The sequence below is a fragment of the Erinaceus europaeus genome, chromosome 8 (genome assembly GCF_950295315.1).
Source record: "Erinaceus europaeus chromosome 8, mEriEur2.1, whole genome shotgun sequence".
In the NCBI taxonomy this organism is placed as follows: Eukaryota; Metazoa; Chordata; class Mammalia; order Eulipotyphla; family Erinaceidae; genus Erinaceus; species Erinaceus europaeus.
In genome coordinates, this window is record NC_080169.1 from 20,581,173 (window position 1) to 20,593,853 (window position 12,681).

General features: G+C 41.8%; 1 protein-coding gene across 1 annotated transcript in view; it reads right to left on the bottom strand.

Annotated features, from left to right (window-relative positions):
• Positions 1-9,777, bottom strand: part of RNF19A (ring finger protein 19A, RBR E3 ubiquitin protein ligase) — a 45,468-nt gene extending 35,691 nt beyond the window's left edge. Inside the window, exon 1 of the mRNA XM_060196024.1 lies at positions 9,503-9,777. The gene's annotated coding sequence lies outside the window, so the exon portion shown is untranslated. The remainder of the gene's footprint in view (positions 1-9,502) is intronic.
• Between the last annotated feature and the right edge of the window lie 2,904 nt (positions 9,778-12,681).

Sequence of the window (12,681 nt, forward strand, 5' to 3'; positions counted from 1 at the left end):
AAAAGATAAACATATGCTAAAAGTAACAAAATATGACACAAAACTAAGGTATTTGTATAAGCTTTGTATAACTATTATATACTGAGTATATAGTAGGTGCCAATAAGCACTGGCTAATAAATTATGATACAAAACACAAATTAGTGGAAATGAGGAACTGATGATTGTTTTTATCTTTGCTTTTCCTGTGATTGTTGTGTGACCCTTATTAAGTGATACAACCTTATTATGGTCCCTTTGTAAATTGTGAAAATAATCTCTACCCACAACAGCTAAAAGACAAATAAAACAACTTAAATAGCTTGCTACTATTAAATTTTAGAAATTACAGATTTAAAGTATTTCTTTCTTTATACAGTTATAGGAACTGAAAGGCCCCCTCCCCACATAGTCCTTTCCAAATAAACATCTAACTATAAAAATACTAGCAGTACTTGTTTTTACCTAGTGATTTAAGACTCACAAAAAAGTTTGTGGAGGATAAATTACTCAAGAGAAACTCCCACAATATTCTCAATTAATCTGTTTTTACCTGTCACTCAGATAATTTGGTTGCTTTTGTTGCTTATTAAAAAGATTAAACTATGGAGAAAATCCATTAATTTTGAATTTGTGGTCTAAATACTAAATTGAAGAGCAAAGAGTACCTACACCTTTTTAAACATTTTTGTTAGCGGTTTAATAGTGGCTTACAACATTGTAAGATTACATAAAAAGCCACTCCTTTTTTTAAAATGAGGGGATCAAGAATTCTCAAAAGTTTCTACCAATCATTAATTTTGGTAGTAAAGCACTTCCCAGAATTAGTGTCCATTATGAGTTATGCATGGCCTCACTTCCTTAAGTTTTTTATGTTACTGTCTGAACTCTGTTATTCATGTTAGACAGTTTAATACTATCACATTGGCCAATGGATCCCTTTTCTTATAAGGGTTTTTGTCACTCTCAACATTAGGAATTAAACCCAACCAGTGAAATGATCACTTTAAATATTGTATTAATACCTAGAACTATAACTACAGAATGCCTTTTTTTTTTTTTTAAACTAATGCACTGCACAGCTCTCTGGCTTATGGTGGTACAGGGGACTGAATCTCGGAGTCTCAGGCATGAGCGTCTGTATAATCATTATGCTATCTCTTCTGCCCAGAATGTTTCTGCCATATTACTCATTCACTGATTATGATCATGCTGTTCCCTTTCACTGCTTGAAAATAGTATTGCTCTGAAGTGCTATTTTGGGTATTTGTTACCATTTTGGTGGGGGAATGTTGACATTATGTCACATAGCTAATGTAAACGTTTCTAATGATGTCACATTCATTCTCTTGATTCTTTACATGTCCAGTGATTACTTATTATAAACTATATATTGTAGGTGATTTGAAAATCACTAGAATTACTAAGTCCAGCCAATCAGTGACGAAAAAGCAAGTTCAAAGGATATTTAAAGGAATGATTTGGGTGCCAGCCTGGAAGGGGCACACAGAACCATACTCACACTGCACTGACTGGACTGGACTAATCACTGCACCTAGCTGCAAGGAAATGGAAAAATGTGGTCCTCCAGTCAGTTTAATTAGAGGCAAGTGAAACAGGTGAATATATGTAACATCATCTCTGCCAAAATGGGTTTTCCTTTTTCAGATGATGAGACTACTACTGAACTAAAGCCACAAAATTACTAGGTAGAATCCACAGAATCCAGCGTTCCTTCGATCTACTTATAATAGATACACATTTCCAAGGCACTGAAATTCACATTTCATTACACTAGGATTTCTAGCACCACTGATTAGTTAAAAGCTGTATGTTCAGGGGGCCAGGTGGGAGCGCACCAAGTAAAGTACACAGAATGGGAAGCTCAAGGATCCCGGTTACAGAGCCCCGGCTCCCCACCTGCAGGGGAGTTGCTTCACAAGCAGTGAAGCAGGTCTGCAGCTGTCTTTTTCTCCCTGTCTTCCCCTCCTCTGAGGAATGTGCAGGCACAGAGCCCCAGTGATAACCCTGGAGGCAAAAAAAAAAAAAAAAAAAAAGTTCTATGTGTGAAAGGAACATAGTCTCATTACACTCAGATCTACCACTGACCCTTGAGATCTGCACACCAGCAATTCTGCAGAAGTTCTAGTTATTCCTTTTTGGCTTTGTTTTTTCTTTTTCTGTTCTTTTTTTATCCTCTTCCCCCCCCCCCCTTCTCTTTGGATTATAAGTAACAACAAAGATTCTAAATTTATGTTCTAATTTTTCTTGATATTCTTGCCTAATAAAAAAAGCATTCATTATTGTCCAACATCTTTGAATTCTTTTGTCATAAAGTCAAAGGTAAGTCTGAAACCACGAACTTTAATACTTATGAGTCAAAAGTCAGAACTCAAAATTGGTCTGGTTCTGGGAAGAAGTTACATTCCAGAACTCCTGACTCCTTGAAAAATCACGAGGATGCATGCAGAATAGTTGTTCAAATGGAACCCAATCCTCTGTTCCCAGAAAGGTCATAAGGTAGACAGAAAAAGAAGTAAAATTAACCTCGCCTGGTTAAACACGTCATGCCAAGACAAAAGATCTGTTACCTAACTCACTCTACTTTGTAAATATCCTATAAATAATCCTTTAAAAATATTTATTATTTTTATATTTATTTCCCTTTTGTTGCCCTTGTTTTTTATTGTTGTTATAATTACTGTTATTGTTATGGATGTTATCATTGTTTGATAGGACAGAGAGAAATGGAGAAAGGAGGGGAAGATGGAAATGGGGAGAGAAAGATAGACACCTGCAGATCTGCTTCACCACCTGTGAAGCAACTCCCCTGCAGGTGGGGAGCCGGGGGCTCGAACCGGGATCCTTAGGTCCTTGTGCTTTGCGCCACGTGCGCTTAAAAAAAATTATTTCCTTTTTGTTGCCCTTGTTGTTTTCATTGTTGTTGTACCTATTGTTGTTGATGTTGTCGTTGTTGGATAGGACAGAGAAATGGAGAGAGGAGGGAAAGGCAGAGAGGAGGAGAGAAAAGACTTATAGACCTACTTCACCGCCTGTGAAGCGACTCCCCTGCAGGTGGGGAGCCTGGGGCTTGAAGCAGGATCCGTACACCGGTCCTTGTGCTTTGTTCCACGTGCACTTAACCCGCTGGGCTACCGCCCGACTCCCTTATTATTTATTAATGAGAAAGATAGGAGAGAAAGAAAGTACCAGACAGCACTCTGGTACATGAGCTGTTGGGGGTTGAACTCAGGACTTCAGGCTTGAGAGGCCAGTGTTTTATCCACTGCACCACTCCTGGACCACCTAAAAATAATCTTCCCCACATATACAAAACATAAAAAGTCTCTACATTAAGATCCAGACCTTGGAATTAGTTCTCTCGAACAATATAAAGAGTGTCCCCCTGGGTTTAAGTTCCACCTGGGACTGAGATCTTGGCTTGACTCTTCAATAGAGTTCACAAAAATCTAAGCTTGTCAGTTTTTCAAGAACAGAATGGGGAAAGACAGTTGTGATCTGGAGTGGATGCACAGGGTGGGGTTAGATAGCATAATGGTTATGCAAAGAGACTCTCAAGTCTGAGGCTCCAAAGTCTAAGGTTCACCCACCTGAACCCACCATAACCAGAGCGGGGTGGTGCTCTGGTTAAAACAAAACAAAACATACAACAACAACAAAAAACCAAGGAGTGGACACATACATGTATATATATGAAGATGACTACATTAAATTCCTTTCTTTGATGACGGGAAGCTGATAAAGGAGTTTGTACGTATCTAGGGAAAGAAAGCACATTTAAGAAAGAAGGAACAGCCACTGCAGATGACTATGCCAAATATGTTCAAGGAAGGCCTGGAGGCCAAAATATAGCCAAAGGGAAATGAGCAAGGCAAAAAGAATATAAGACGGAGCATAACATAACAGAGCCAGAATGTACAGTTATCGTAAGGAATTTGATTCTGTAAGCCAAAGTAACTTTACAGACTTCTAACTTCAGGGGACTACATATGCCCTGTGATGATGGGTTTTTCAAATTACAGTTACTTTCTCCATTTATACTTATCAGTCCCCTTCTTTCAAAATGAACTTACTGCAAGATCTTTGAATTAAGAATGCTTATCTAAGATATGCTGCTTCTTCATGCAAAGCATACTGAAGGGCAGATCAGTTCTGGAAATACTTAAACGGATCAGTTTTAAAATCTAGTGCACAAGCTGAAGTCACCTCTACTGATTCTGTATGTTACAAGAGCATCCTGTATTGATTTATCCAGGGAGAGGAAATAGCATAGCCATTTCCCTAACACTCCCAGGCCTGAAGCATCAAGAGATTTCCACGTTCAATCCCTGGCACCACCATAAACCAGAGCTTAGCAGTCAGTGCTCTGGTCAAAATAAAATGTAAAAGTGTAAATATTTTAAAAGTACTGATTCTAATGTGGGAAATAACGGAGTCTCCATAAACGGTAATCTCTTCCTTTTGGTTTTTATATTAAGATTGCTATGACTACTAGTGATCAAAACTTTTCATTTGTAAAAGTCTTATCTGAGTGTTTCAGAGAGCAGTTTTGCACTAACCCAATAACAAATCGTAGTAAATTCTCATTTTATAGACAGGAACTGAAAAGTGAAGTCCTTTCAGGGAAAATTAAGAGCAGAACTCAAGATACCTTATCCTGACTTTTAATTCAACTCAAGTACACAGGTATTTCAGTATTTGGTTCCAAAGAAAAAAGATTTTTTTGTGAAAAGGCACAAACGTCATAAAATACTACTAATCTGTGAAAATAAACTGGATATAGCATGAAAGTAAGAACAGAAAGTCAGTCACTGACACATAACAAAATAGTATTTTGATTATGTTAGGTTAAATAAAGTACATTATGAAAATTCATTCCACCAGTTTCTCTTAACTGTTTTAATAGGCTGACAGAAAATTCTGAAATACATTGATGGTTCTCATGTTTCAACTCAATAAACCTGCTATAGAAAAAGTTATGAAAAATATACAAAATATACTTTATTAAGCTAGCAGATGTTTATTCAACACCTACCACTGTCATATTTTATGCTGTGTTGAGACCTTAAGTGTAAACAAAATGAATGATTCCTATCACCAAAGGGTATAGTTATCTCCTACACTCTGCACACTTCATATTATCATCACCCATGATAATGCCTAGGAGCAAGCTTGGAGGGCAGGAGTAGACAGCAGAATGGTTATGCAAATAGACTCTCAAGTCTGAGGCTCCAAAGTCCCAGGTTCAATCCCTACTACCACCATAAACCAAAGCAGTGCTTTGGTATATATATTTGGGAACATAATACTGTCATAGTCTCAATAGCTTCTTCTGGTTTCTTGCTCACTCTATCTCCTCCTTATGACTCACCTTTAACAGAGTGTCTCTTCAACTGGCAACCTGACCACTCTTCACATTACAACAGGGCTATTTATACTTTCAGGGGTCTCCATTAAAGGACAGAAGTTGAAAGTATGAAGTATGCATAATTTAAAGAAGTCAACTCCACATTTCTGGTCTAAGTCTGAGCTCAGAAGCTTCTTTAGAGCTTAACTTTTGGACTAAACAAAAAACAGTGATTTCTAAGCAGTATTTTGCTTCACAGTTAAATATACAAACTTACTGGAGAGTTAAAAACATATTTTTTGTCCTACTGAGGCTTTCATATAAGAAAGCGCTCTCATAAATAACTTTTCAATCAATGAGCAAGAAGTTTTTCTCCACTAAATCACTTGAACTGCACAATACTATATAAAGTCAATATGGGGGGAGGACTGGGCAGTGGCACAGCCGGTAGAGCACATACATTAAAATCAGTATCAGAATATAATGCTTTTAAAGCTAAAGGTATAGCTTTCAAGAAAACACTGCCAATAAGCAAAATAACTGTTCAGCTTTTAAGAACAAAATAAACAAAAACTGTTTTATAAAAGGTTATTAGTTTTCCCCACTTTAGAAAACATTGACATATATAACAACTAATAAAGAACAAATGTAGCTTATTAATTTAAACACCCAGAAGTAATTCACTGCCTTTTTTTGGTTGGTAGCTACCACTGCCTAAAATACAGATGTGTTTAGCTAGGTCTCCAGCTGTGCAGGTACAGTTATACACATGGTTGTTTTGATGCTACATGTCATGCCTTCTGTTAACAACTGATATGATGTTTAAAACAGACTGAAAAGTAATAATTACTGCCCACTGGAGAAAAAAAGCATTAAGGACAATTTTGCTATTCTCCGTAATAAGATTTGCTAAGCAAAACGAAAGAGCCAACCAAAGTCACTAAACTCAAGTCATGTATATATGAATATACTACCTTTTAAGGCAATTATTATACTACCTATTAATGATATGCAAATTTACTAAGTATAGTGCAATATATAATCAAATATAAATTCAAATTCAACCTTTTTTTTTTTTTTCCTCCAGGGTTACTGCTGGGCTCGGTGCCTGCACCATGAATCCACCGCTTCTGGAGGCCATTTTTCCCCCCTTTGTTGCCCTCGTTGTTGTAGCCTCGTGGTTATTATTATTGCCATTGTTGATGCTGTTCGTTGTTAGATAGGACAGAGAGAAATGGAGAGAGGAGGGGAAGACAGAGAGGGGGAGAGAAAGACAGACACCTGCAGACCTGCTTCACCTGTGAGTCGACTCCCCTGCAGGTGGGGAGTCGGGGGCTTGAACCGGGATCCTTATGCCGGTCCTTGCGCTCTGCGCCACATGCACTTAACGCTTAATGCACTGCGCCACTGCCCAACCTCCCCTTTTTTTTTTTTTTTTTTAACCAGAGCACTGCTTAGCTGGTACAGGGGATTGAATTTGGGACTTTAAAGTCTCAGACATGAAAATCTTTTGCATATCCATTATGCTATCTCCCCCACTCCAAGCTCAACTTCTCTTTGGCCTTCAGCACCAAATGATCTTATTTTTATATGGTCCATAAGTGATTGAGTGCTGACCTCAGTACAAAGTTAACCTGTTTCTGACAATAGTTCCTTGTAAATAACATTCAAAAAAACAATAAAAATTTAAAATTTTTCTAAAATAAAAAAATATGTGACCATAATGTCTTACATAGGCATTATATATATATGTGTGTGTGTATGTATATATATATATATATATATGAATTTTTATTTATTTCAATGTGAAAGACAAAAAGAGAGACACCAGAGCACTGCTTAACTATTGTGGTGCTGGAGATTGAACCTGAGACCTCAGAGCCTCAGATATGAAGGTCTTTCTGCATAACCATTTTTCTATCTCCCAAAGCCTACAAAAATACATCAACTATGTTCAAATTAGTGAAGAGTATTTATCTTCCACTAGGATAATCTTTAAAATAAATCAGTTTTAATATTTTTCATATGTAGATAGAAAAAATATAGTTTCATCTCATCAAGTACAGAGGCACTCAAATTCTACAAATAATCATAATGATATTCCAACAGTGGTTAGAAGATAGTAAATTTCAATGGTCTATTGAAATGAGACAATATTTCAAGGAGCTGTAATTTGGAGACTGGAATTAGGTTATGTTTTAACTCCTAAAATAATGTTAGTCTTAAAATTAACCCTAATGGAATTTTCCTGGAAGTCAGATGTACAGGAAAAACAAAACACTAATATGTGTTGCCAAGTGTAATTTTTTTCCTCAGAAACACACTTTGTGATACTAAAAATAATCTCCATGGACACGTGAAACTTGTTACAAAACCTCCCCCAAAACTTTAGTTATAAAAAGAGTATCAAAAAAAAAAAAAAAAAGAGTATCAAACAAGTGGGGTTTTGTTGTTGCATAATGTGGTTTATTAAATCCGAAACCTTCTCTATACCTTCATGGTGGAATTGCATGATAGCAAGGGAGGGATATTTGAAAATAAGAGTTAATACACCACAGTCATTTTCTAAATACAGAAGTACCTGGGCGGGGATAGACAGCATAATGCTTATGCAAAAAGGCTCTGAAGTCCCAGGTTCAAGTCCCTGTATCACCATAAGCCAAGCTGAGCAGTGCTATGGTCTCTGTCTCATTAAAATAAAACAAACAAACAAAAAAAACTTGTCTTCTATAAGAAAGAGATCTTAATTCAATTAGACAGTTGGGTGTTAAGGGGGGAAAAAAAGCAAATATGACACAGCTTTAGTTATAAACAGTAGTATGATGCGCATTAGGATGGGTAATGACAAAAACGAAAATGAACTAAAAGGACAACTGCAACTAAAAGGACAAGAAATCTCGGTTAAAATAAGAAAACACAACATGTTAATAACAACCACGTTCTTTACAAAATGTGGCACAGAAAGGAAAACCCACGATCAGGGAAAGGGTGGCATGTCCCCGCTGTTTATTTACTAACAAGGAAAATCATGTTTCCGACCAACACCTGGGTTTGAAAAATGCAGCGCCACTCCCCGCTCCCGCACCCCGCCAACACCACCCCGACAGCCAGCAGTGTTTTGAATAGTAAATATTGCCACAGGGCAGCGCTGCCATATGTAATATATATTCTCTCTCTCTCTCTCTCTCTCTCTCTCACACACACACACACGCAAGGGAGGAAAAAAAAGACTTTTCTTTCTCACATATTCTAGCCCTAACCACTCTCCTCTTTTTTTTTTTCCTTACTGCCATTAAGTTTAACGAACCCTAACTTTCTCTTTTTCCCATTAATGAAAATAGGGTGGGGCGAGAGAAAACGGCGGAGGGAAACACAGAATGCGGGAGGGGGGGGGAGAGAAAGAGAAAACAAGCTGGAAATTAAAAGCAGGAATTACTTCCTGGGTGAACGCCAGATGCTCCCTCAAGATTTAACACGGGAAAATTTCCTGGAAGACCCCCGTCGAAACAACAACAACCAAAAACAAAACAAAAACAAACCCCAAAACCAAACCAGCCCGTAGCCCCGGGGCTGCAGCGAGCGCCCGGTCGACACCCTCCGACGCCGGCGGCGGCTCTGCCCACGAGCCTCCCGCCGCCCTCTCCCTCCGGGGCCCCCAGTCCGGGCGGGGGTGGGGGGCGCGCCCCGGCCCCAGATCTGCGCCGAGGTCCGGAAACGGTCCCGTTAGGACGGGCTCCAGCCGTCAGGAATGCGCTCCGCCCCGGCCTCCGCGTCGCGCCGGCCGCCCGGGTGTCGGCGGTTTCGGGGGCCGCGCGGGGGAAAGGGCTCCGGGGAAGCGCCGCCGCCGCCCGTCGCTGCGCCGCCGCCGCCCGTCGCTGCGCTGCCGCCCGCGCGGCCCCCGCACTCCGCCCGGGCCCGCGCCTCGGGGGCCGGCTGCCCCGCCGGGCGGCGGACGCGGAAGCAGCCCTAGGCCCGACCCGCACGGCCCCGCATCCGCGCCGGCTCCCGTCCCGGCAGAGCACGGTCAGGGCGTCGGCCGGCCCCCCAGGCTCCCGATTCCATTTCCGTCCTCCCGGGGGGGGGGAAGGGGACGCCAGGACAGCGGCCGGGAAACCGGAGCCGCCGCCCAACCCTCGCTCGCGGGCCCACCGGTACCTTCAAGTCCTCCGAGCAGCGGCGGGCGCGGGGCTGCGGGCGAGTAGGCCCATCTCCCCGCGGCGGCGGCGGGAGGTGCAGGGAGGTACGGGGGAGGGTCCCTCAGACCCGCTGAGGCGTCTCTGGGCTGAGGCGGCGGGAGAGCAGAGGAGGGTTCCCGGCCGTCGCTCTCCTCAACTACTCCTCCGCAGTTCGGCCTCGACCGCAGTTCCCGGGAAGCGGCGCCGCAACTGCCATTCCCCTTCTCTCAGCCCCTCTGTCCCCGCCCCCTCCTCCCACTCTTTCCTCCCGCCCCGCCCCGCCCCTCCGCCTCGCCCCGCCCGCGTGCCGTGCGTCATGGCGTCACGCCCCTCGCACCCCCTCCCCAGCTTCTCCCCACCCCCCACCGGAGGCTCTGGGCCGCGTCGTTCTCTAGCGCACGTTCTCCCGGCCGCCGCCCCGCATCGCTCCGCCTGTGTTGCGGGCGGCTCATTGCCGCGTTTCCGGTCGGGGCCTGCGGGTCTGCGGGTGGGCTGGCGGGGGTGCAGTCTGCAGACCTCGACCACTGCGGGGCGGGGCTGCGGGGCAGGTGTCTGCAAGGACCGGCGGGGGTGACTGGAGCTGTGGCTCCAAGTGAAAGGAAGGAGGCGCTGGACGCGGGGTGGGGAGGCAGCAAGCAGTGAGGGAGCTGCTGGTTGCGGGCTGCTCCTTCACCGTGATCCTTTGTGTTCGGGCGCCTCACCTGCTGCACTGCAGCCCCCGGGAGAGCTGGGCGGAGTGGCGGTGGGACATCCAGGGTCCGCAGCTCTCCACCTGCCTCCTGTTACTGTTTATAGCTGTTAGGAATAACCTTTAGCTCTGATTTTACTTACATACACTCCTGGTGAGGCTGGGTGTGTGGGTGTGGGGGGGGGGCAGGCGGAGATCTTCCACTCACCCCTCCATCTTTTTCCAGTGTTTTTAAAAAAATATTTTATTTATTTGTTGGGTAGAGACAAAAATTGAGAGAGGAGGGAGGGAAGGAAAAAAGAGACACACCTGTCACACTGCTCCACCAGCAAGGCTTCCCCCATGTAGGTGGGGACTGGGTGCTTGAATCCAAGTCCTTGCACATTGTGTAACAAGTGTATGCGCTAGTGGGCGCACCACCCACCCCTTCTAAGTATGCAGAAGTCGATATTTTAGTCTTTATTGATGCAGTCTGCATTATTTTATTGTTACCATTTGTCCTGTTTGAATTTTAAGCCAATCATGACTTCTGGTTTTAAAAGATTGGTATTTGTCTCTTCAGAGAGAAAAAGAAACCACTGCACTGAAACTTGCTTTAAGGTACTGGAGGCTTCTCTGGAACATGGCCAAAACAGTATACTATCCAAGTGAGCTATTTTGCTGGGCTAGTCTTTTGATTTTTTTTTTTGTTTTGTTAACATTACCATGATTTGAAATTGTTTTTTTCTTCAGTTCAGACTTAGGCCATTTCTTTCTAGTTAATTTCTCTTTAAGATTAAGAGTTTCCTTTTCATGGAATACTGAGAATGTGATGGATGCTGGACAGACTATCCATTCGCCATCTGTTACTTAACTATATATAACACCCTTTCAACTCTATTTTAGTGTGCCTAAGTTTATTTATTTATTTTAAGATTTGTTTATTAGAGAAAGAGAACAAAGCACCACTCAGACCTGTATGGTGTTGGAATGCAGGGTGTCTTGTAGGCAAGTCTCTGCTCTACTTGCTTTGTCATTCCCCTCAGCCACAATTATTATTATTTTTTGTACACTGAAAGATAAAGAGTGTGTGTCTAAATTAGAAATAAACCATGGAGCAATGGCCTTTCAGACTGCACTTGGTGTCTTTGGTAACTCAGTAAATATTTATCAATTATAAAACCAAACAAGCCAGACAGTTTCAGACCAAATATCTTTGACCATGAATCTTAAAAAGGAAGAAATGATGACTAGGTTCATTTTTATATATGGGAAATGAGATATTCCTTTAAATGTTATTTGAAGGTTGCCAACAATTTGATCAATGGGATAGTTTGTGCCTACAGGATAGATGTCCAAGAATAGTTAGCTAAATGGGTTTATGAAACAGTATAGATAATATAATCTTTAAAAATATAATACGTTTAATATTTATCTGAAACATTTTAAAACAGATAAGGGATTGGTTTGGATAGAGGTTTTGAGTAAGGAAGTTGAGCAAGAATCTTTTCAGTTGTCACATTTTCCCCAAATGCATTGTCCTGTTGTTTTTTTTTTTTCAGATCTTCTTGAAAACCAGAGGAATTCCCAACTCTTCACTAGGCCAGCATAAGTCCTATTAAAATCAAACATCTATTGGATCTCTCCACAGGCACCTCAAAGATAGAATTCCCTGTAAAATTTACCTCTCTCATTCACCTGGGACCAAGCCAGAAACCTAGCATTTTTCCCTAAGTCCCTTCCTTTCAGTGACTTCCAATTCATTGTTAATCATCAAGCCTCACTATTTCTCAGTGAGACTATTACAAAAACTTAGTAATTAAGCCCAGGTGCTTTAACTTTGGGCAGCATTTTCCTTTTTTTTTTTTTTTTAAATTTTTAATATTTATTTAATTTATTTTTTCCCTTTTCTTGCCATTGTTGTTTTTTTTATTGTTGTAGTTATTATTATTGTTGTTGTTGTTGGATAGGACAGAGAGAAATGGAGAGAGGGAGGGGAAGACAGAGAGGGGGAGAGAAAGACACCTGCAGACCTGCTTCACCGCCTGTGAAGCGACTCCCCTGCAGGTGGGGAGCCGGGGTTCGAACCGGGATCCTTGTGCCGGTCCTTGTGCTTTGCGCCACCTGCGCTTAACCCGCTGCGCTACAGCCCGACTCCCAGCATTCTCCTTTATTGCCCTTCTCTATTCTAATTCATCCTATGCTGACTTAGCAGTGATTTATTGAGCATCTAGTATGTCGGGGAGCATTTGCTGTTATAAGCATTGGGAATACAGCAATGAATGGGATGGGAAGGCAGGGGGATAAAAAGAAACAACAGAAATTCACCTGAGTCATAGAAATCAGAGAGATTGTGACTTTACTTTTGTCTTCCAAAATAAAATCTCAAACTCTTGAGCTGGATTGGAAAAGGCAAGATAGGCAAACAAATCAAGGGTGGGGAAGCATAAGAAATAGCAGGTGTTAAGATTCTATGGAATTTGTCAAATTCA